Here is a 5,356-nt window from a genome sequence, read left to right as displayed (position 1 = left end):
TGAAGATGTGGTAGGACATAAAAATAAGACTCTGTTATTAAATCACCTTGAGTCTGAGCAGTTACCATGGCCAGCCCAGCCCATTCTCACTAACTTGGCCATGAGCCGGTTGTTTGGTATCCTGAAGTAAAAGGAGGAGTTACTTGTCTGAATATTTTATTTTACCACTGATCATTCTCATGCTCTTCAAAGACATCCTTAGATTATAGGAGAACAACCCTGTTCTTGACTGATAGATGCCAGAATGATCTGCCAGTCACCGTTGTTCGATCCACTGTTGTTCCCACAATTACAAATTACTGCAATAGCTGCCATCCTAAAAGCATGTAGAAGAGTGAAGTGAAGTGGTAACTTAAAAACACAGATTCACTCTGGCTGAGCCACTGAGGGCAAGGAAGACTTACTTGCCAGTGAGAGGTCAAAAGCCTGAGCTCTGTCTTAAATGGTAGGAAGGAATTCCTAGGGCAGATGACGGAGGGAATGAAAGAGCAGCCACCAGCAGGGTCTTTGTGCAAACTATAAAAATGTGCCCCCTCTCCCCCAACCCCAGGGATGCAGACTTGTGCCAGGACACAGAGTTTGTTAAGTGAAGCAAGGCTGCTTTCCAGCTCCACTCACGATCTCAGCCAAGTGTTTCTGGGCGGTACAAAAACCAAAAACCAAAACACTGCCACCAAAAAACTGCTCAGCTGACTGCAATGATCCAGATCTGCAAGGCAGGAAAAAAATGCCTGGGGAAAGGCATAGCTGCAAGCAAAATCAAGACCCGTCCAAAGACCTGTAAAGCGTGCGTTATTACTAGAGCACACGTGCACTGTAGTGGGCAGCAACAGCTGTGGAGCTGGGCTGGGTCAGCTCACAGGGAACTTAATATCCCAAAGACAGGAATGGAGCCAGGGTGTGAGTGAGGAGCTTGCATGGGGGGGAGCCCATGCTGCGTTGAGCCCTGCTGGACTCCTAGGCAGTAGGCAAAAAGAGCACTCCTGTTTATACTTATCCAATTGGAAACTCTCCATTGAAACAAATCTAAGCCCATTGCCCAATCTGTTTACACGACTTTGTCAATCCTCATAAACCCAGGGAGGGACATGACAGCCACACAAGCCTGGGAATAGCAGCCCCATGGGAAACCATTGCCCCTGTTGTGAAATCAGGCAGGGCAAAGACAAACCACAGCAGCCTGTTTTTATAAAATGGTGATGTGTTGTTTATCATGGACTTTGGGGCACTGATTTCGGTTTTTAGACATATTGTCACTGGGGGTTTGGGTGCTCCGTTGAATTTTGTGCCCCAGGTAAGTGCCTTACTCTCTCCCCACCAGCCCCAGCCCCGCTGATCAGATTTGCCTTGCATGGAAGGGTGGGACTGGGAACAGAGCTGGAACCTGGGCCGCACAACAGAATCAGCTGGGACTTTTTAAAAGCTCTCCATGGCTTGACCTCACCACAAACCAATTAAATCTGAACTTCTGGGAGCGAAGCCCAGGCATGGGTGCATTTTAAAATCTTTCCACATGGTTCTGTTTTGAAGCCAGGGTTGCAAACCACTGCCTTAAACAGATATGTGGGATTAGATGTAAGGAATGAGGAAGACAGAAAAGTCAGGACCCTGGCCTGGGTAAGCAAGTGGATGATGATTCTGTTTTGTAGGGGAGCTAACTCAGAAGAAGGAGGGTTCCAGAGAGAACAGATCTGGGGGTGGAGAGGAGAGCAAATGAGTCCTGTCTGGTACTAGCTGAGTTTGAAGTGGAAATGCATAGATGACCATAGGGCTATGGACCTTCCAGTAGAGACAGAGACTCAGGAAGGAACGTAGAGGCAAAGGTAGAAGTTGAGAGGAGGTGCGATTGTACCCGGAACACAAGGAGGGGGCCCGAGGTGGGGACCCCCTACTGAAAAAGACCATTCCATCCCTAAAGGGATTCTCTCCCGACGCCCAGTTCCATCTTAACCACGGCAGCAAGTGCACCAAGATCCCTCCAGAAAGGTGACCTGAGTACTGTTTGTAGAACCACATCATAGCACTGGAAAAAACAAAGGATTCTTCCTTTGGCTCAGAATTCAAATGCTAGGGAGGAAGTGACCAGGGCGTGCCTGCAAAATCCTTGGTTGATCCACCAAAGAAGAAACACAACTAATTATCCACTGTCTTTCCTCAAGCCTGCTGAATCAGAAGAATCAGCTAGGACACCTCTTCCAAATAGGAATGTTCATACTCAGACCCAGAGCTGCTCACTGAGAACCTCTAGGAGAGGGCCCTGGGACTCTGCATTTTTAACAGGTTCCCAGGTGACTCTTAAGAGAGTGTGAGTTTTGGGGGCGCCTGGGTGGTTTAGTGGGTTAAAGCCTCTGCCTTCGACTCAGGTCATGATCCCAGGGTCCTGGGATTGAGCCCTGCATCAGGCTCTCTGCTCCGTGGGGAGCCTGCTTCCTCCTCTCTCTCTGCCTTGCCTGACTACTTATGATCTCTGTCTGTCAAATAAACAAATAAAATCTTAAAAAAAAAAAAAAAAGAGAGAGAGAGAGAGAGTGAGTTTGGGAAGCGCTGCTCTGTGGACAAGAAAATTCTCCCTCTTTGCCCTGGTTTGTAGCAAAGATTGTCTGGGGCTTTTCTAGTTTGGCCCAGGATGGCAGAACGTGATTGGCTCGATATGGCAGAATCAGTGGAAAGATTTTATGAGTTGGTCCTGTCACTGGAAACATTCGGTTTCCCATTTAGGGCTTCTTTTCCTCCCCTTGCCCAGTATGATGTTCAACCCTGGACACACTCACCCAGTTCTCCTAAGAGAAAACGTTACCAAAACCAGCTTGCTGCCTTGAAATTTAGGAAGATAAATCCTTTCCTGAACCTATCTGCTGGCATGTTCATCTATTTCCAGTTAGTTTTATACAGACTGAAATGTCCATGTTCATGCATTTGGTTCGAATCTGTTTAGAAAAATAGTGCCCTTGAAAGAAAGAAAAGATTGCAATTGATCTTTGGGGGGAATCAATCTAAAACACTTCTCCAAGTTTTGCTTTGGGGGATGTTTTCCTCTTTTATATTTGCAGCTTGTTCTTGTGTGGTTCTCCTAGGAAACAGCACTTTTCCAAGCTTGACAAAGAAAAGCCTTGGGGAAATAAAACTTGGATGTGATGAAACGCACGCAGCCCAACAACTGGAGAAGCTCCTTTCTTGTCTCCAAGCCTCAGGCTTGTAAGTAGCTCTTCACACAGTGGATTTAAGTGTTTATATATGAAAAAAATTAACTCGTGGTTAATCAGCAGATATTCATCAAAATTATTTCAGGAGAAGTGGCACTGAAGACCCCTGAACAGACAAGACGGAATCTGACCGTGGTGTTCTCTGAATGAGGTAATCAGCCTGTGATGAGCAAAGGAATACGTCTCCCCAAAATTAAATTCATTCATGCAACAAAGGCTCCTATGTGTGCAGACACTATGCTGGGCTCTGGGAATAGAAAACAAGTTGCTGTCTTCCTGAAGCATACAGAGAGATAAGAAAACACACACACACACACACACACAGGTGAAACAGCAAATAAATACAATATCAGATTGTAAGTGCTCAGAAGAAAACAGACTAATCCACTGAAGACCAGTTACTGGGAGACCCCAGCATTACCGTGATGGATGAGGGCTCACAAAGGAGGCCATATTGGACTGAGGTGTAAACACCGTGAAGAAGATTTTGGAGAGCTTTGGGAAGAGCTGGAGTCAGACCCAAGTGGGAGGCATGTAGAATTGGCCCCTCAAAGGAGGGACTTCAGGGAAAATTTGTCTCTAAGGGAATGATTGAAACCATCCAGAACCCTAACTTGCAGATTCAGACCCAAGAAGGGCTGGCAAACCAGACAGTGAGTCCATTACAAGATGGCGGAAGCTTGATTCCCTAGATGTGGGGGCAGCCAGGCAGGGTTTGAGGTGACCAGCACCCCAGACTGGCTACGTCTGGCAATGAGTGGCAGCATCCATTCACTCCCCCCTCCCCATTCAACCCCATCCATTTAAAATATCTGTGTCACTTTCTAAGTGTCCCAATAGGTGAAAATGTTTGAGAGGCCCAGCTTCAGGGTTTAGGCCCACCCCAATAGCTTCGTAATTACCTACCTGGGACTAACCACAACTATGTGTATAGGGTACCTCCTCAAGTTTCTTCACTATCTATAGGAAGCTCTTTCACACTGGAATGCATGTCTGGCCTAAGACACACGCTGAGAAGAACAGGGATCTGGAAAGCTGTAGAATGTGAGGTAATGCTATTTGATTGTGACACCACCCTAAGGCTACATGGGGAAAGTTGTGGAAAGCTAGGTCACAGGGGCAGGTTGTGAGCCCTAGGGAAGGGGCAGCTGGTGGCATGCCTCCTTCTCTGCTTCACCACCAACAATCTTCTGTTTTGTTAACTGATGTGAATGGAAATTATTTTTTATTGGCACCGTAATCTGTATGCGTATATACCTACAGTTAGTCAGCTTAAGGATATGATCTCATCTCACTGTGGAAAGGGCTATGTACCTGATGGTCAACATCTGATCTATGTAAACATGTATAGATGTGCTGGAGGGGGGTGTGTGTGAGAACATTCAGGTGTGTTTACCAGCGGACACCCCACACATAGACTAGGGATCTCAGAGACTCTCACAGACTGCTGGAAAAAATATTTGGAGAGCCTAAAAACTTTTCCACTTTCCCTCTGTGCAGAACTGATAAAGCATTATATTTCTTCTTCTTCTCATTTCCTCTTAATTTGCAACACACATGTGCATGTGCATGAACACACACACACACACACACACACACCAGCCACCTAAACAAAGAATTCAGGTTCCCATGTGGTATGTCCCAGCTACCAGGTGTGTCAGGAAAAGGAAGGGACAGAGGACCCAGCCAGTGCCTTTGAAAGGAGGTGGTGGGGGTGGGGCTTGGTCAATGTCATTAAAAGAACCACCTGCACACGCCAGGGTCTGTGCCTTTTGGAGGCTGCTTCCCCTCACACCATCCCCCTCTTCCATCACAAATGACCTTCTGGGAACTCAGAGGCAAAAACAGCCTCTCTTACTAAGAGGTTCTGCGGTGAGGTTGCACAGACAGTTTATGACACTCTGGGAATGGGAACTTTGTGTTTTCCTGAATTTCTGATTCTTAAGGCCTTAATTTCCGTTTCACCTCATGATGCTTGTCTCTTCATTATTTGGCCAGCCCCTGATTCTCGAACCCTCCCTCCCACCTACCCGCCCTCTCTCCTTCCGGCTTCAGCCCACCCCCACATTTTCTTCCCAACTCAGCCTGGTCCTCCTCCCTCTCTCACTGCTACTTCAATACAGCCATGCTTACTCTGACCCGCTGCCTGCTTC

The 5,356-nt window shown here is 47.0% G+C and overlaps 1 long non-coding RNA gene across 1 annotated transcript; it reads left to right on the top strand.

Annotated features, from left to right (window-relative positions):
- The first annotated feature begins 1,076 nt into the window (after positions 1-1,076).
- On the top strand, positions 1,077-3,575 carry LOC132020613 (uncharacterized). Its single transcript, XR_009405040.1, has 3 exons — positions 1,077-1,294; positions 3,075-3,195; positions 3,289-3,575. It is a non-coding gene; the product is annotated as an uncharacterized LOC132020613 (long non-coding RNA).
- The last annotated feature ends 1,781 nt before the right edge of the window (positions 3,576-5,356 follow it).

This window comes from Mustela nigripes, chromosome 6 (genome assembly GCF_022355385.1).
Source record: "Mustela nigripes isolate SB6536 chromosome 6, MUSNIG.SB6536, whole genome shotgun sequence".
NCBI lineage: Eukaryota > Metazoa > Chordata > Mammalia > Carnivora > Mustelidae > Mustela > Mustela nigripes.
This window is presented reverse-complemented; position numbering and strand designations above follow the sequence as displayed.